This window comes from Cydia pomonella, chromosome 1 (assembly GCF_033807575.1).
Source record: "Cydia pomonella isolate Wapato2018A chromosome 1, ilCydPomo1, whole genome shotgun sequence".
NCBI classification, from domain to species: Eukaryota; Metazoa; Arthropoda; class Insecta; order Lepidoptera; family Tortricidae; genus Cydia; species Cydia pomonella.
In genome coordinates, this window is record NC_084703.1 from 8713013 (window position 1) to 8734241 (window position 21229).

General features: G+C 36.2%; 1 protein-coding gene across 2 annotated transcripts in view; it reads right to left on the reverse strand.

Moving 5' to 3' along the window:
* LOC133529861 (uncharacterized) overlaps positions 1-21229 on the reverse strand; it is a 141549-nt gene that overhangs the window by 113291 nt on the left and 7029 nt on the right. The gene's annotated exons all lie outside the window — the stretch shown is intronic.

Below are 21229 nucleotides of genomic sequence, written 5' to 3' on the forward strand. Positions count from 1 at the left end.
GTCACCTCTTTTATTAGCTTTATTCGTGTTGAGTTGCGGTGTGATCACTTGTATGTAGATATTTATTACCTATTAGGTAGTTAAATTATCGCTTAGTCTTAGTACCCATAGTAGTATGTACTTAAAATTGATGGCACATTTTATAAAACACGCCGCAGCAGCCATAGGAGAAAAAAATAAGCCGCTAGGTAGATATTGTTTAAAAATGGAGCAAAAAGGTCCGAAATTACACGCAAAATCTACCAAGAGAGAGAATGATTGAATTAGTCAGTTGTAGTTGTAGGCTATAGAAGAAATTGTAAATAGCTGGAAGGTTGAATATTTTACCTTCGGACGTTTTAAGCTATTTATATTTCTAGCAATCGTTTTTTTAATACCACGACGGTGGCAAACAAGCATACGGTCCGCCTGATGGTAACCAGTCACCGTAGCTTATGGACGCCTGCAACTCCAGAGGTGTAACATGCGCGTTGCCGACCCTTTAAAAATCTGTACACTCTTTATTGAAGAACCTCATACTGTAGACCCTCGGGAAAACCTCAGCAATTAGCTCATTCCACAATCAGAGCGTCCGCGGGAGGAAATTCCTCTTAAATCGCACAATGCGCGACCATTTAGGTTCTAGGGTTTTAAAATAATACTTATTTCAGAGTAACACAGAGCACATACACAAGCATAATAAGTCAGCTATAACAACGTAAGTACAATACTCGCATTCCATATTATTTAAAAATGGTCTTTTAAAATGATCTGTTATACAACATACTTGTTTTATTAAAACTACTTATACATATTATGTCACTTAGAATCAACTCAATTGTTATATCACACATATAAAAAAAAATTGTAATTACTTAAGATTGAATTCCATTAATTTATTTCAATAAGTAATTAAAACTAAATTATAATGAAACATATACATTTTTGTTGATTGGCGTATTAGCAAAATGTTATTACTATTTAATCTTGTCACGACATACTTACATAATAATACATGTGCATTTTGTCCTACGAACCTAAAATTATAAATGGACTTTGGGCGGTTACCTTATCTTTGTTAAAAAATAACTCTAGGCATACATTGCCCTTACTTTTGTACTTTATACACCACCACGTGTGCAATGTTAAAGATTTTACAGCACTTGAAACTGTCCTCGAAATTTTACGGGTTTCAATACGCGCTAGAGAACGCTGTTTACCACAGCTGAACATTTTAAGAGAAACATAATGTCCTTTGCCTCAAATTTCCGGAAAACTGCTCAAAATGCTTGGCAACACAGAGTTTTATTGAATGTATTTTCCAAGATTTTTGTTGTACGTACAGTGAGGTGTGATATTGCATGGATAAATTATTCATTGATAAAGTCGCCATGCACTTTTACGGCTGATGGTACATGGTCTTTAGCCACTTTAAATAAGCCGCTTATTTTATAGTTTTATTAACCATTCCACTATACAAGAACGACAAGTTTTTGAAGTCGTTTACTTAAGAAGTAATTTAAATAGATCCTCATCTTATTTATTTTCAATCCTTCCTTAATTTTGCCAAATAAAAGTACACTGAAATATTTAAACTAGAAACGTTTTCAGGAATACTTTTAGAACTGCTCCCAAGTCAAGTATGATGTATAATGAAGGCGTTATATGGAATAATCCTTAGAAAGGGTTGTTTATGTTTATATAAATCTTGCAGTCCAGTCGATGCTTCGCCGTGCTCGCCGCGGTTTAGCGGGACTTAATTTCATAATACAGGGCTTGACTTAATATGGCCTTAGCTCATACAGCTTTTATTTTAGAGAGAAACCCTGTGGAAGACCTTTTTAATTATGCAGTACACACAGATTGAGGAGGGACTCGACCCTTACAATAGCGCTGTATAAGGAAAAACGCGCATAAGAAGGTAAGATGTTGTATATGAAACATACGAGTATAACAGATTAAATTTTCTATACAAACATCATATATTTGCTTGCATTTTTCATGTTCTGTAAGTGGCTCATTATTTATCTGTGAAGCGGGTAGAAAGTAATATATTTCGACTGCAGATAATTTTACTTTCGGAGTACATTTTCTTACGATTTGTTATGAAACTAATAAAATTCCATGAAATATGGATTTGTAGCATAATTTCTGTTTGATTCATTTTAAAATCCATATTTTTTGAGGGGTGTAATTATTGGCAAAATTAATGATTTCTATTTTGATATGGTTTCAAAAATAACGATCCGTTTACCTCAATTATTCAGTGAACTTAACATCAAGAAATACTAAAAGTTTATGCTTAGTCATATTCTGCAAATAAAAATGTAAAGAAATATGCTTATTTCCCTAGTTCGTATGTTACATTCTGTCGAACAGGGAACGGTGTATTGTCTAAAAGATCTGGATAAGCGCCACTTGCACCAATCACTAACCCGGGGTTAACCGGTTAAACCTGGAGTTACCATGGTTACCAGTACAATTTGACACTGGGTTAACCACACTTTTCCAAATCACCAACAAAATGTCTAACAGTTTCTCTTTCCGCGTGAGACCACTGTGGTTGAGTCCTTTAAGCGAATTTTCATATCGGTAACATTGGTACATTTTATTTCACTAGTATTAAAGGCAAAAATTATCTATAGGTACTTAGTTAATAATGGTGTTAATTTTACAGATGATTCGGATCTAACTCAGCATCAACTAACAAGTCTTTAGGGTGAATATTCCATTCCATTTACTTTACCAGAATCATCACTGAAAGTTTCTATCAAATTAACTAGTAATACATTAGCTGGGCGAGAGCGAACTAACAGCGTGTCAGCAGCAGCACTAACAGCAATACAAACTGTCGAGACGGATAAACCCTAATACGAGTAGTTATCTGACCTTTGCCTTCATATTATTTACGTGGTTCCTAATCAAAAGTTCGTCAGAATACACTCACTTAGAATAAATTTCTACCGTACTAACGCCTTCAATTTTAGTGTTCTAATATTAAATAACAAATAAATAACATAAAAAACATTGCTAATTTTTGAAATATTTACAATTGTATTTATAGGAGCGACAAGTATGGACGCACCTCTAAATCAATACTTAGAATAATTTAAAAAATCAGCGGCGCTATTTTATGTCAAGTCTCACATTAATAATACACACGGACACATCGTACCACAACAAAAAATCTATTTTTTTTTTAGAAAAGTTTACATTTTGTATGGAGGGTCAAAATTTTCAAAGTACGGCACCTAAAATGTATAAAATATTGATAGATTTAAAACATAAAGCGGGTGCCCCGCAGATAAATATAACTTCGACGAAATACGGACCACCCTAAGGATATGACCTAAGAATAAGGTCATTTTAATTTTTTTTGATGGAATGAGAAAGTAATAACTATCAATAGAGGGCATGCAACAACGCGAATATAACACTGTGTTTTATAGTCATTACATTATTTATGCCATCCCGACCCCTTCCATCTAAAAATGTGTCTACTGTATATTTTTTTTTACAAAAAACACAGATTCAAACCGGATTATGCTCTTTCGCAGTCGGGTGATCTAAAAAAGAAACTACTCGTAAGCTGTAAAAGAAGGATGATGCATACTCGTATTTGTGTTAGTACATTGTTATTTTTTTATTATATAGAAACAGTCCATTACAGCAACTCTGTATTTTCACACGGATATTAGGGCACCGCAATCGCAAGCCTTTCATTGATCAGAGTAGGAAGGGAAATGCGGCTTCTAGCTATACATCCATCTCTACCGGAAACACAAATTTCCTTGCAACCTCCTGACACGGATGGCTTCGGGGAGAAATTGTTTTCAGACAAGAAGAAAATCCTTACTAGAACGGTTGATGTGTTGGGATGGCAGTTGGTAAACTTTGTTTAATGAAATTTCTGACAGTTAGTGTCGCAGCTCACTTGAATTTGGACACATTCAAGGCGCGCAAGTTTCCTACGTGGTCATTGTTTACCTAAACGATTTTAGGCAGCTTGTACTGAAATGGGGTCAGATTTAACAGGGAGACTGTTAGCTCTGACAAGATACGAGTATACGTCTTTTGTACCTAGATATTTTCGTTGTTTTATATTTTGTAGATTTAAGGCAAACTGGCAGACGGTAACGCAGATCATCGAAGACTGACGACAGCCGGCAGCCGACTCGCGAGGGAGCACTCCGGCGCATACCGGGGGATGCCGCGGCATGTCGGTGCCTACCGCCGCGTTATCCTCTATGAAAAAGGATTAGTAACTAGTGTGCGCGAGTTCTCCCCGGTTGTCAGCTTAGTAGCGCAACTAAGCCTTCCCCTTCCGAGGCCCCGTTGGAGACTCCGGCGCAAACCGGGGGATGCCGTGGCATGCCAGCGACTACTGCCGCCGTATCCTCTAACGTGCTCCTCGATCCCGCGGAGAGAAATCTTCCGTAATGCTCCGAGGTTGGTGACAAAGCATTAAAATGTATACCTTATTGTAATAGAAATAGGAAAAAATATACGTTGATAAATTGAATGGCGTTACTTCACGGTATGGGTACCTACGGTAAGTATGTATCAAATACATGAACTTAAAAGTATGGCCAACAATAAGTGAATTGTACAAGTTATCTAGGTACACCAGTAAGGCACGAAACATATTTACCCTCCTTCTCGCTTCCACATTATTCCAAACTGAACTTGAAAAACAATTCAATCTTTATTTTATTTAAAGATCTTCCGTAATTTCAATTATAGAGGCCTTTTGAGGTTAAGGGACCGGGACTAGATCTTTAGTTACAATTACTGGGGGTTCCCATTTATCCAGGTCCTAATTAACCAAGTTTCACTGTATTTATGATCTGCCTGAATCCGATTGACAGAAGCTATCAGTTGATTTTCCGCAGTTATCTCGCTGAGGGAGACTAGGATTTTTTGAGAACCTAATCCCAAGAATCGGTTAATTAGAATTGACGACAGTAGACGCCGTCTGACTTACCAAAATAGAGGGCTTTTTTGATATAGTCCGGTTTCCTCACGATGTTTTCCTTCAGAGAAAAGCAACTGGCAAACATCAAATGATATTTCATACAATACTTATAAAATAAGTCATACCTAATAGGTAGATAGCATTCGTATTAAATCACCACCCATTTTTCTGCACTGTCAATATTAGTTAGGTTACGTAACAAGGAAAAATAGTATCTTATATCGTTCCGGACGTTATGACATCGTCCTTCAAGACAAAAAATGTGTCCCAGAAATCGTACTGATATTTCGATAAATTGAGAACGAACTGTGGAATTCAATTTGCCATAATGGTCCGCTGTAGGAAATTTGGAATCTCAGATCTGCTTTTCTTACTGATAGAGCCTCCTAACGCCCACCATATAAAGTAAATGGATTAATCAAAGTATTTCGGTCGCATAATTTCTTTGGACGTTTTTTTGGAGGCATCTGTATAGTTTTATGGCATTTTCGATCGGTAAAATTGTCTGATATTCGCTTTGTCAAACTAGTATTGCTCGAGGTTCAGTAAACTTTTACTTAAGGACTGTTTTAGAGGGCACACGAACTTGCATACGATTTTAGTTACATTGCGGACTATTCAGGTTACACCCAATTCGACCGACCGATCAAATACCGCAATTTAATGAAACTCGCATGCGAGTTCTAATACTATGAGAAAATAGAGATGAGCCCTAATACTATGAGAAAATAAGTTAAAAAAAAACATCTTTGGTGCAAGCTTTTATCGCTGACTGTACTATTCTTTCCACAGGTAACTAATACTCATCAAGACAAAAACCCCAAATTCAATATATCGCCGTGTGCCTGCTATACGGCCACAATTCAAAAATTTTAATTTTCTGGATTATTGCAGATTCGTATTCAAAATTGTTCAATTTACGACCTTATTTCGAGAGCCATAGCAGAAAAGGTCTTAAAGAGCCTTTTTCTCACAAGTGGCCTTATGAATTTGACCATAAATTGACAGAAGATTCCCTGCAATACAGCCACTTGCCTGCTCCCGCGGCGTTCGCACGTGAACCTGACGGCCCTTTTGAGTTGTGGCTATATAGCACACGTTATAACTGAAGCTTTTGAGTTGCGTCCTAGAAAATAATAATTAGTTTAGTGATAATTACGATGAATCACTATAAATATAAAAGAAACAAACGGCAATTGGTTGTGTCACAGCAGTAAGTATTACACTTATTATTGCAAAATTACCAGCTCGCCACCAAAACTACCACAACGCAACAAAATGATTAAGCAAATCTCAACTTTGTTTTATTACAAGTGCGGTTCAATATGGCTCATCAGTGAGGGTCGTGAGCCTAATTCATATTTTTACCCGTCTGAAGAAAGATAAGCATTGAGCATGTTTTCGAAGAGTGTGTATGTTTTTAACTAACATTTTATTGTATATAATATTATGTGTGTCTAATTCTATAGCACGCTTTACTGCCAATAATATGCAACGGATTTTATTGTGTGAGGTAAATTACTAACTGTGTTCGGGATGGTTGTATTCGGGATGGTGTCATAATATTGGAATTTTGTTAAATATTATAATAACTGCTTTTATTTTGGGGACTTTGGCGCCAAAAATTAAATCACGTGGAAAGTCGTTACTTTGATATGTTTACATTTACTATTTACTTATTTGATAATGGTAAATACATTTTCGTGGTAATGACTGTGTTTAGTGTTTTTTTCGGTGTGTGTCCTAGCTATTCAATTATTTCAATTAAAATGCTTTTATGAAGAATGATAGAAACTAGATATAGCTATGTTTTATATGCTTGCTAGTTTTAGATCTAAAATTCCGAGGACTACGAGTAGATCTGCTAACACACGTAATGCCACCTCGGACAGTCTCTCTCGTGTGACACCTTTGTCAAAAGCGAAGGATTCACCAGAAAACAGAAGTTTTTCCTGTCTTGATTATGACCTAATGAAAGACATGTTCAAAGGACGCTGCTCGGGCCCTACAAGATTCACCACCAACTATAAGCGATTTTAATTATTCCGAAAGTCACTCGCAATATACACAACGCATTGATGAACTATTACAGACTGATTATTACATACGTTGCTTCTACTAAAGTAACAAAGAAAAAATATTTTGTATAACAACGCTTTTTTTATTAGTGCTAAGTTGTGACACATTGTGACATTCGTTATTTCTTGAACTGATTACCTATGATTAAGTTTAGTGTCCAGTAGTTACGTGTTATTCATGTGTATTGTGTATTGGCCTTTTAAAGGAAAATATACAGCAATTTACTACCTTTGTATTTTGTAAGTCTACTTAAAGAAGACTGATTATTACATACGTTGATTCTACTAAAGTAACGAAAACAAAATATTTTGTATAACAACGCTTTTTTTATTAGTGATAAGTTGAAATACATTGTGATATTCGTTATTTCTTGAACTGATTACTTATAAGAAGTTATCTACTTGTAAGAATTAACTTACTGAATACATTAAGTATAATAAATAAATTGCCTGCAATGTTCTTAAAGATGTTGATTTCACAAATTAGCAAGGAACAGTATTGTGTTTTGATTTCTTATTTTATAATATAATAGGTATTCTAAATACTTTTTATTATTTTGAATGTTTTAAAAAAGAAGTTACAAAGTTTTATTTGTTCACATTTTATAAAGAACCTTTTAAACAATTAATATTATTTGGTAATGCCATGGTATAATGTTGCTGATTATACTCGTAAGCTAGTTACACATATTATCGCGTACAGTGATCTTGTTCCTATCAAAGTTGATAAAATAAAGGGATTTTAACTATTTTGGTGTTTTTATTTATATTTGCATGGTAACCTTTATCCAATAATTTTGTGTTTAAATTTGGCCGCATCCCAAAATCTTTAAAAAACGTTTCTGCAATACGGCCACAACTCTAAATACCTGTCTTTCGGGCCTTGTGTCTTAAAAAATATACATTTTCTTTTAAAAGTGGCGTGGTCATAAGGAGGGTTATATCATTCCGAGTAAAAAAAGCTAAAATTTTAAATTCATAGACCTAAAACTAAAGGAGTAAGATCCTATTAAACACCCTGAACTATACTCTCACAACTTTGAGACGCGATTTCTCGAAAAAACGGTTTTTTGAGATGTGGCAGTGTAGCAGGCACACGGCGATATATGGCCACCTCCTGTCTTCATCATCAGAGTTACATATTATGTATGCAAATTTTCAGCTTCATAGGAAGTCGGAAAGTAGGTCAAATTTAACTTGCAAGATTGATTGTACCTCTAACATTGAAATGAAATAAACAGTTTTTTTTAGTTACATACGAACATGTCAAGTTAAAGGCTTGTAATATTCTTCAACAGTGTAGGTACTTACAATACGTGGTAATATAAGCTGTCAAAAGTCTTTAAATGGCTAGTAATACACTCACTAGGCAATAAAAACGAGTCGCATAAGATGGAAATTTCTAAATTCGGTAAGTACGGTCAAGAAATTTAATTTCAGTACCATTACGTACCTTGTCACAGTGACAATAGTATGGGGCCCTAGCAACTTTCATATTGCTTGTAATTGTGGCACGGTACGAAATGGTACCGAAATTTAGTTATATGACTGTACCTACGTACATTGGTATTGGGTTGGGTATAGTACTCAGTCACACGTGTTTAAAAGTCAAAAGTGTTTGATGGCTAGTAATACACTCATGAGGCAATAAAAACGAGTCGCATAAGATGGCTAAATCTAGTAAGTACGGTCAAGAAATTTAATTTCAATACCATTACGTACCTTGTCACAGTGACAATAGTATGGGGTCCCTAGCAACTTTCATATTGCTTGTCACTGTGGCAAGGTATAAAATGGTACTGAAATTAAATTATTTCACTGTACGTACATTGGTATTGGGTTAGGTATAGTACTCAGTCACACGTGTTTAAAAGTCTTAGGTATTTAATGGCTAGTAATACACTCATGAGGCAATAAAAACGAGTCGCATAAGATGGAAATTTCTAAATTCGGTAAGTACGGTCAAGAAATTTAATTTCAGTACCATTACTTACCTTGTCACAGGGACAATAGTATGGGGTCCCTAGCAACTTTCATATTGCTTGTCACTGTGGCAAGGTACGAAATGGTACTGAAATTCAATTATTTGACTATACATACATTGGTATTAGGTTAAGTATAGTACTCAGTCACATGTGTTTAAAGTCGAAAGTGTTTAAATGGCTAGTAATTTTTTATTTATTTAAAAAATTGTTTCAGGCAACAAGGCCCATATTACAAATACCTTACAGACTAACATACATATACATTTTATAAAATTACAACTAAACACTATTTAGGCGACAAAACGGCGTGGCTCCGTTGAATCGGCTGCTCTTGTGTCGGATTAGGCAGTTTGCCCCGGAACCTCCGAAACACGACACCCTTCGGCCAGAAGTAATATGTACTGCTATTACGTTAGCAATAGTGCAAGTAGTCCTACGTAGTATTGTAGCACGCAAATGAATTGGCAAACAGCGCTGCCGCGTCTGTGGCGGTTTAGTTTATTCCGATGCAACAAAAGGACCCATTGTCGACCGATATAATGGTCACTTGGACAAATTGGTGGGCCGGTGTGGAATTCAATTTGCCCGAGGTTGCCCAAATTGCGCGCTCTACTGACCCTGCCCAGTTTGATTTGGGATAGAGCTACTTGTTCAATTGTAATGTTTTATTGCTTTTTGATTTTTATTCCCGGTGCGGTGTAGGTGTATAATATTTTCTTCCAATAACAGGCTTATAGTCTCTCTGGGCCAACTCTACATCGCCTTTGAACCGACAAAGTGTGGTGGTACCACTATTAACTTTATTTTAATTTAAACTTTAATTAATTATATAATAAATTAATACGAATTTGATGCAGCTAAAGCCAACTCCAGCATTTAAAATAATTATTTTCAAATCATTATTTAGGGGTAAATAGGTATTAACGAGTACCAGCGTGGTAAATCGATTCGTGCGTTCAATTATAATGGTGTTACCTACTAAATATCAATTGATTTCATTCGAGTACCGATTTTAGCTAGTCGACCTTTAGTGGACGTCACCTTTATCTAATATGACCTCATAGGTGTCACTGTTCTCGCTAGCAAAACCTTTATCTGTCAAACACTGCGGCACGAGGTTTTTTCTTAAGACGATAGTGGAGGCCCGTTTTCCATATAAAGGTAGTCCCCATTTTCCTCCCTAATATTTCTACACAATCTATTGTATATTATTTAGTTACGAGTATGTCCATTCCTTTGTAATATTTTAGATTGTTTGATTTATTGTGTTAGTCTTGCAGTAATTCTAAAATCTAAAATATTCAAACAAAGGGGCATAGCTGTAATTAAAATACATGAAAGCGCGTAAAAATATTGTCTATAATGTTAATATCCAAAAAGGACACTGTTGTAAATTATTTAATGTTTGTGGTGAATGGTAACACAAACACACACATTACGCACGAAAAGGACAATGACAGTTATACTCGGCAACATGCACGCACGTTTACGCTGCAGTAATCTCGACAATTTAGCAATTTATGAATAGAGAGGTATCATCTTACATCTTAGTAGGGCATTAATATTACATGTATCGTTGAAGATTAAGGCATCCATTAAAATAACGTTGATGGACGTAATAAGTGTAGGTAATGACATACAATTTCAATTTACATACTTTAAAAAGGAGATTTTTTTTTCATTAAAATAAATAAGTTTTAATGGGGATGATTATATCAAAAATTGTATGGGGTCCCTAGCAACTTTCATATTGCTTGTCACTGTGGCAAGGTATAAAATGGTACTGAAATTAAATTATTTCACTGTACGTACATTGGTATTGGGTTAGGTATAGTACTCAGTCACACGTGTTTAAAAGTCTTAGGTATTTAATGGCTAGTAATACACTCATGAGGCAATAAAAACGAGTCGCATAAGATGGAAATTTCTAAATTCGGTAAGTACGGTCAAGAAATTTAATTTCAGTACCATTACTTACCTTGTCACAGGGACAATAGTATGGGGTCCCTAGCAACTTTCATATTGCTTGTCACTGTGGCAAGGTACGAAATGGTACTGAAATTCAATTATTTGACTATACATACATTGGTATTAGGTTAAGTATAGTACTCAGTCACATGTGTTTAAAGTCGAAAGTGTTTAAATGGCTAGTAATTTTTTATTTATTTAAAAAATTGTTTCAGGCAACAAGGCCCATATTACAAATACCTTACAGACTAACATACATATACATTTTATAAAATTACAACTAAACACTATTTAGGCGACAAAACGGCGTGGCTCCGTTGAATCGGCTGCTCTTGTGTCGGATTAGGCAGTTTGCCCCGGAACCTCCGAAACACGACACCCTTCGGCCAGAAGTAATATGTACTGCTATTACGTTAGCAATAGTGCAAGTAGTCCTACGTAGTATTGTAGCACGCAAATGAATTGGCAAACAGCGCTGCCGCGTCTGTGGCGGTTTAGTTTATTCCGATGCAACAAAAGGACCCATTGTCGACCGATATAATGGTCACTTGGACAAATTGGTGGGCCGGTGTGGAATTCAATTTGCCCGAGGTTGCCCAAATTGCGCGCTCTACTGACCCTGCCCAGTTTGATTTGGGATAGAGCTACTTGTTCAATTGTAATGTTTTATTGCTTTTTGATTTTTATTCCCGGTGCGGTGTAGGTGTATAATATTTTCTTCCAATAACAGGCTTATAGTCTCTCTGGGCCAACTCTACATCGCCTTTGAACCGACAAAGTGTGGTGGTACCACTATTAACTTTATTTTAATTTAAACTTTAATTAATTATATAATAAATTAATACGAATTTGATGCAGCTAAAGCCAACTCCAGCATTTAAAATAATTATTTTCAAATCATTATTTAGGGGTAAATAGGTATTAACGAGTACCAGCGTGGTAAATCGATTCGTGCGTTCAATTATAATGGTGTTACCTACTAAATATCAATTGATTTCATTCGAGTACCGATTTTAGCTAGTCGACCTTTAGTGGACGTCACCTTTATCTAATATGACCTCATAGGTGTCACTGTTCTCGCTAGCAAAACCTTTATCTGTCAAACACTGCGGCACGAGGTTTTTTCTTAAGACGATAGTGGAGGCCCGTTTTCCATATAAAGGTAGTCCCCATTTTCCTCCCTAATATTTCTACACAATCTATTGTATATTATTTAGTTACGAGTATGTCCATTCCTTTGTAATATTTTAGATTGTTTGATTTATTGTGTTAGTCTTGCAGTAATTCTAAAATCTAAAATATTCAAACAAAGGGGCATAGCTGTAATTAAAATACATGAAAGCGCGTAAAAATATTGTCTATAATGCTAATATCCAAAAAGGACACTGTTGTAAATTATTTAATGTTTGTGGTGAATGGTAACACAAACACACACATTACGCACGAAAAGGACAATGACAGTTATACTCGGCAACATGCACGCACGTTTACGCTGCAGTAATCTCGACAATTTAGCAATTTATGAATAGAGAGGTATCATCTTACATCTTAGTAGGGCATTAATATTACATGTATCGTTGAAGATTAAGGCATCCATTAAAATAACGTTGATGGACGTAATAAGTGTAGGTAATGACATACAATTTCAATTTACATACTTTAAAAAGGAGATTTTTTTTTCATTAAAATAAATAAGTTTTAAATGGGGATGATTATATCAAAAAACTTGAATAAATTGCCTAAATTTGAATCCAGCATCCTTAACATGCTACACAATGTAAGGAATTTGCGTCAAGAGAACATACATGCATATATTACATGTTATTAAACTGGAACAGCATCAAATAAGTTCGAGATGCTAAAATTCCCAGCATTACGAGTATATTGAGTTACACTCCAAATCAGAAATTCGCTTAAGAGTCCTTATTCCTACAGACGAGCGTATTTTGTAAAATGCTTCCTTTTTCATTCAAGATTACGACGTAACTATAAGTATTTATTCAAAAACTGGTAACGTACTTAAATAATCGTTTCCTAAACTAGCGGCTCCAACAGTTCAAATTTTCATTTTCTCTTTTAAACCTCTTTTTTAATGAGTTTTTTTGGGAGTCTTTTCCAAATTTTGCAGTGAGATGTGGCGTTTCGGTTCTCAATTTTGCTGTAAACAAGAATCATTTGGTACATGAATGACTACAATTTGATTCAACATATCTCGTACGAGGGGCTGGAATGATTAACAATCGAAGATTCATTTGAAAAATCTGACAAAATACCTTCCGAGTTTTCTTCATTTTTTTGGCGAAAACAGGGTTTTATTATATTTTTTTTCCGCAAATTGTACGCATATTTTGCTTTAAAAATAATATTATAGCAAACTGTAACTTTATGTTAACCTATAAAAAAAAAATCATAACTATGGGACCTACATTGCCGTAAATTTATATTTTTTTAAAACACGTATAAATCACGCAGCAGCGACGCCCCGCTCTCAGTCCGCGCGGAGCGCGCTTAGAGGACGAACCTGTGCTCGATTGTCAGGCATTCGTTGCGATCGTAATCAGCTACGGAGTTCCGAGAAGTGCTATATACTGCGATTAGAAAATCTTAATAAAAGTTCATTTTTTACACTATGCTTAACAGACTCTCGCTTATTGATGGATTTTCAGTGGTCCTTTTTTTATACTACGTCGGTGGCAAACAAGCTTACGGCCCGCCTGATGGTAAGCAGTATCCGTAGCCTATGTACGCCTGCAACTCCAGAGGAGTTACATGCGCGTTGCCGACTCTAACCCCCTCCCGCCCCTCGTTGAGCTCTGGCAACCTTACTCACCGGCAGGAACACAACACTATGAGTAGGGTCTAGTGTTATTTGGCTGCGATTTTCTGAAAAAACGCATTTTTACTTGAAATTACGTTAGGGTTTGCATTTGCATTATTATTTTTGACCCGGATGAAGTCCAAGTTCTCATGATGGAGTCAGGAGTTGGTCACCAGAACTCCTAATCTACTCATTATAATCCCATCGTGTTTGGGCTCAAAAGATTTGCCCTGACGAACACCATCGATCTAGATGAGGTCCAGGGTCTCATGATGGAGTCAGGAGTTGGTCACCAGGACTCTTTATCTACTTATCATAACGCCATCGTGTTTGGGCTCAATAGATTTGCCCTGACGAGCACCATCAATCTAGATAAAGTCCAGGGTCTCATGATGGAGTCAGGAGTTGGTCACTAGAACTCCTAATCTACTCATTATAATTCCATCGTGTTTTGGCTCAAAAGATTTGCCCTGACGAGCACCATAGATCTAGATGAGGCCCAGGGTCTCATGATGGAGTCAGGATTTGGTCACCAGAACTCCTAATCTACTCATCATAACTCCATCGTGTTTGGGCTCAATAGATTTGCCCTGACGAACACCATCGACCTAGATGAGGTCCAGGGTCTCATGATGGAGTCAGGAGTTGGTCACCAGAACTCCTAATCTACTGATCATAACTCCATCGTGTTTGGGCTCAATAGATTTGCCCTGATGAACACCATCGATCTAGATGAGGTCCAGGGTCTCATGATGGAGTCAGGAGTTGGTCACCAGAACTCCTAAACTACTCATCATAACCTCATCGTGTTTGGGCTCAATAGATTTGCCCTGACGAGCATCATCAATCTAGATAAAGTCCAGGGTCTCATGATGGAGTCAGGAGTTGGTCACTAGAACTCCTAATCTACTCATTATAATTCCAACGTGTTTGGGCTCATGAGATTTGCCATGACGAGCACCATCGACCTAGATGAGGTCCAGGGTCTCATGATGGAGTCAGGAGTTGGTCACCAGAACTCCTAATCTACTCATCATAACTCCATCGTGTTTGGGCTCAATAGAGTTGCCCTGACGAGCACCATCAATCTAGATCAGGTCCAGGGTCTCATGATGGACTCAGGAGTTGGTCACCAGAACTCCTAGTCTATTCATCATAACTCCATCGTGTTTGGGCTCAAAAGATTTGCCCTGACGAGTACCATCGATCTAGATTAAGTCGAGGGTCTCATGATGGACTCAGGAGTTGGTCACCAGAACTCCTAATCTATTCATCATAATGGTAATTTGATGTGGTGGATTTGATTTGGTGGACTTCATCTAGATCGATGGTACTCGTCAGGGCAAATCTTTTGAGCCCAAACACGATGGAATTATAATGAGTAGATTAGGAGTTCTAGTGACCTACTCCTGACTCCATCATGAGACCCTGGACTTCATCTAGATTGATGGTGCTCATCAGGGTAAATCTATTGAGCCCAAACTCGATGGAGTTATGATGAGTAGATTAGGAGTTCTGGGGAGTTCTGGTGACCAACTCCTGACTCCGTCATGAGACCCTGGACCTCATCTAGATCGATGGTGTTCGTCAAGGCAAATCTTTTGAGCCCAAGCACGATGGAATTATAATGAGTAGATTAGGAGTTCTGGTGACCAACTCCTGACTCCATCATAAGAACCTGGATGGACTTCATTCGGGTCATAAATAATAATACAAACCCTAACGTGATTTCAAATAACACTGAAACTCTATAGCACTAATGTGCGCAAACGATTGGCATCTTGACTAGGCAGCATGGGTGCGTAGCCACCATGCCAATCGATACGACAACGAAACACTATCTGTCTCTCTCTCGTACTAATATGCACAAACGATTGGCATCTTGGCTGGGCAGCATGGGTGCGTAGCCAACATGCCAAACGTTTACGATACGACAAGGAAACACTATCTGTCTCTCTATCGCACTAATATGCGCAATCGATTGGCTTCTTGGCTAGGTATCATGGGTGCGTAGCCAACATGCCAATCGTTTACGATACGACAACGAAACACTACTGTCTCTCTATCGCACTAATATACGCAAACGATTGGTATTTTGGCTAGGCACCAAGCAAGTGTGTGGCCAACATGCCAATCGTTTACGATACGACAACGAAACACTATCTGTCTCTCTATCGCACTAATATACTTTATTTATACCTGCAGTCATTTACTAACTTCTTCATTTTCCATTGGTGTGAAAGAGACAGAATAAAGAGCAAGGGTTATAGTACACTCTGTAGTCTGTACACTTAGTAGTAGTGTACATAAAAAAACCTACTGTGCATATAAAATAAAATAAAGAGTGCCCATATGATATCATATAACACTAAAATTAATGTTGCTTGAAATTATATTGAAAACTATCAAGATTATTCTAGTCTGCATTGAAACGCGCGTCGCGTTGCCGGCGCTCGCGTACCGAGCGCCAACGCCATCTATCGAGCGTTATTTCGTGAAATCGGAGAACGCTCCAAGGATTAAGGGCTCTTAAGCAATGTTCGCCTGAGTACCTACTATTTAATAATGAAGACGACCTCAAATATCGACACATTCGGAATACCGAATACTGTTATTACTCGTAACAGACGCAACTTATAATTTTCGTCTCATACTCTATCATACTCCATACATCCATACTGTCCCATTCTCATAGTAAGTAAACTTTTTAATGAATTTAATTAAATAAATATACAGTATCTATAATTGGCCGTATACTCAACTGTATTCAAACTTATAAATAAAACATGCTCTTCGCCTTTGTAAGTATCTATGATAGTCGTCGGTGCAACTCATGAAATACGGCGTGTCGTAACAAAAAATTTCCTATGATAAGATTGGTCCTTAGAACCCAAGCATGGATTTTAGAAGTGGAGTTACCATGATTTTTGATGAGATTTTTAGGAGGGGGGAGGGGTCTCCAATTTATCTTGATATCTATATCATTTAAGCTACTAGGCCAAGTTTAGTATCGTTTTCGTATAAACCGGGGATGCCGAATTAATTTATGGTATCATATTGACAAGATTATGAAGCAAAAACCTATTTAGATGAAAATTGGTATAAAGATACTCGTAGTTTTAGTCTCGTTTTTAGGGTTCCGTAGCCAAATGGCAAAAAACGGAACCCTTATGGATTCGTCATGTCCGTCTGTCTGTCCGTTTATGTCACAGCCACTTTTTTCCGAAACAATAAGAACTATACTGGTGAAACTTGGTAAGTAGATGTATTCTGTGAACCGCATTAAGATTTTTACACAAAAAAAAAATACATTTTGGGGGTTCCCCATACTTAGAACTGAACCTCAAATATTTTTTTTTCATCAAACCCATACGTGTGGGGTATCTAGATATGGATAGGTCAAAAATGATACAATGAGGTTTCAAAATATATGATGTACATTACCATGCAAACTTCCACCGAAAATTGGTTTGAATGAGATCTAGTAAGTACTTAAAAAAAAACAATAAATTTTGGGAGTTAGAACTGAAACTCTGATAGGTCTTCAAAAATGATATTGAGGTTTCTAATATCATCTAAATTGAATAGTTTGCGCGAGAGACATTTCCAAAGTGGTAAAATGTGTCCCTACAGGAGGGGCTGTAACTTCTAAAATAACAGAATGATAAAACTAAAAAATATATATGATGTACAATGTACATTACCATGCAAACTTTCATCGAAAATTGGTTTGAACGAGATCTAGTAAGTATTTTTTTTAATACGTCATAAATGGTACGGAACCCTTCATGGGCGAGTCCGGCTCGCACTTGGCCGCTTTTTTTTCCCAAAAATTATCTCTTAAAAGTAAAAATGGAGGTGGAAGTTTGTACAAGGAATCAATAAACACTGTACCAATTTAGTTGAAATCTACGTCTACATCTTTGATTTAGTAGTAAATGGCACCAAAGCTTGACTTAGAACCTAACTTAAGCAATTATTAACCTCAGACATCGCCGACCTGCAACACAAATTTGGGTGGCTTCACTTATTGAATAACACAAAGATAAATCCTGCCAAAGGTAATCTTTTATTCAGACAACGCCGTATTTGACCTTTTTATGCTTTCTGCCACCACCACTATTAATATTTATCACCGGTATAATTATATAGATAGACGCGCTGGTAGCCTAGCGGTAAGAACGTGCGATTTTCAATCTGGAGGTCGTGGGTTCTAACCCCGGCTCGTACCGATGAGTTTCGGAACTTATGTACGGTGTATCAATTGATTTCCCCTCTGGGTTGGAAGGTTAGATGGCAGTCACTTGCTCGTTACACGTAAAAACTAGTGCCTACGCCAATTCTTAAACTTAGTTGCCAAGCGGACCCCAGGCTCCCATAAGCCGGGACAAACGTATGGAAGAAGAGATGAAGTTATCTATGTAGATAGATCGACATGTAGACACATGTAACCTCCTTGTATATTAAGGGCGGTAAACAAGAATTTACACGAACCAGTATGAATTGAAGCCCGAAGCCAAAGGCGAGGGCTTAATAAATACGAGTTCATAATTCCTGTACCGCCCGCGGCACACAATGTTTTTATGTCACAAAAAAAACTTCTGCCTAATTTCGTACGAACGTTACAGCCCAAGTTTGAAATCTAGGATTCACGGACCGCATCGCTTACGTGTAACAAGCAAGTGTCATGATTCATTTTAATTTTCATCAATGTAATATAAATGAAATAATACAGATAAGAACTACCTTTTTGCTTTACTTAATAAAAGTAAGCTTAATAAAAACTTTAACGTCGTTTTAACCGTCATTCGCCATCAGTCACCGCCGTCAACTAACAGGCGTATTCAGCTCATTTTATTTCATTTCTCATTAAGAGCCTCGGTAGAGAGTACCATTTTGTACCATTTGGCGTTGAAACTGTAAATGTAAGTTTTTTGGAGCAATCGCGAAACGTCTGGTTGACGTAACTGGTGACCGAAGAGCTGGCGGCTTCCTCGCACAACGTATCAGTATTGCGATACAACGAAGAAATGCCGCCAGCATCCTTGGTACAATGCCTGAACGGCCAATTTTAGATATAAGCTAGTTATATTAATCATCTGTATACATCCAATAATGTTATTGTAAATAAATAATTTCTTTTCTCATTATTAAAGGATATATATTCGATCATGATTAGATATGGATCAAGTTAATATCCTATAATTTAGAGTACGCCTGTAACAAAAAAATATATAATAAATATAAATCTTTTAATAGTAAAAAAAAAACAATTGCAAAATTACAATCTACTTAGTTATCACCTACACATGTAGTACACATTCTAAAAAGTAAACACAGCCCGTAAAAGTTATGAAAAATCTTTATTATTGACTTGAATTTGTACACAGCGTAAGTATTAATAGGTGATTAATGACTGTGTGAGCTTTTCCACCGGGCACCCCTATTTTAATTATGGTTACGTGTCTGAGCTATGCCAGCTACTAGTTGGTTAGACAGTAATTTTATTTCTGTGATTTGGATTCGTTAACAGGTGCTAGTAATACAAATTCCACATTTGATAAGTGTCTCTGTCTACTATTATTATATAATTATATTCTTTTAAATAAGTTACGTTAGTATACGATTCGGGGCAGTATTTTGGACTAATTAATTACTAATTAATTCGAATAATTATTGCTCTTGAATAATTATGTTGTATATAAAGTAATAAATACTTTTTGATCATAATTAAAAACTTAAATTAATATTTATTATACCTGTATTTAATAATGGGCGGCAAGTAGTACGAAATCCTCAATTTTATATGTTACAGCATTATTTACTTAGTTGGGTCAAAAGTTCTGTTAAAAAGGTTTTGACTTATAAAACAGCTATAGGTTTAATCCCTTATTATTCATATATATATATGGGTTGAAAGCTTATTTAATGCTGAATTACTTACATTATATTTAAACTTAATTTGCTGTCTCAGTTTTGCACAAATCTATGTAATATTCAGAAAAATGTTATAAAAACATGCAAAAAATACGCGACCTGTTCAAAGTGAGTTTGATCCCTAGTTATTTATTTTTCTTGTTTATATGGTCGAATCTACCAATAAATTAAAGCTGAATCTTTTATCTTTCTTAAAATATATAATTCATGTGTATTGGTATTGCCAACCTACAACTACGTGTTTTACCAAACGTACTCGTAGGAAGGAAAAAAAAATTGCGTATCACTGAAAAATACCCTAAGTTTGAACGATATTAGCTGAAGTACAGACTTGTCGGAAAACTAATTGCAGGTGATAAAATAACGTTCTAATAAAGTAGGTTCATACAAATAAACGATTGTACCTATTTTATTAAAGTGACACTGGTTTTTACTCCCTTTGGTAAAGTTTAATTTTTCACAATCCAGCCGCGTATTTGCGTCTAACGTCAATCCCAAAGTAAACAAGTAGTAAATTAAGACGCGATCTGAATTTTAAACTAATTACATTACGTTTTGATCAGCATAAAAGAAGCTTTCAATTCATGGCAAACTTTTTTTTATTAAAAGCTTTGTATTACATTTTATCAGCCAAAACATTTGTGACAGAACTTATGACCCAACTAAGTATGTCAGAACATAAAGAAGTCCGAAGATTTTATATTGACCATGCTAATATAACTTTAACATTAACGTTACTTGGATATTTCAAAAATATGAACGTAAATCGAATATGGCCTTAAAAATAATAGCCTGAAGACCAGCCATATCACGCATTACTTGTTTGTCAGTTATGGGCCCGGATTGATTTTCACTAGGAACGAGTACCTACATAGGGGTTCAATCGGTATCTATTAATCTCCTCTGTCATTGACTTTCGTTTGATCCGTACTGAACGCGGCAACCTGTACATATTTTTAGCAGGTATTTTCAATCTTTCTGTAATTACTCTGTGGTTAAATTATGTTTCAAAGATATTTTAAAATTACATGGCATAGGTAACTTCTGAAGGGGCTGTTCATAACTACAAGGACGGCAATAAGTCGTTTTGTAAATTATGTGTTTGCTACTTATGAAGAATGTAAGGTGAGTTATCCATCTCTTATTTATTGTGTTATATTGTACCTATATTACACACTCCTCAGTCAATTTATAGTATAATACATTCGTGGCACTCTCTCTCTGTGACACAACTTTATAGTGCGCATTTAATAAGGTTTCGTCAGAAACAATTATTAGAAATATACGTAAATATATAACACCTTAGTATTTTTGGCGATATTTTTGAAAGACATCCTCAGCAATCAAAAATACCAAATTTAAAAAAAGTGTGAAACAGATTCATGCGGGAAAAAACAATATAAACTACATAAACCGTTGCAGTGGTATGTATGTACGAGCAGGCCCACGATCTCTACATAAGCATCTCATTCGATCCACCTGTTACACG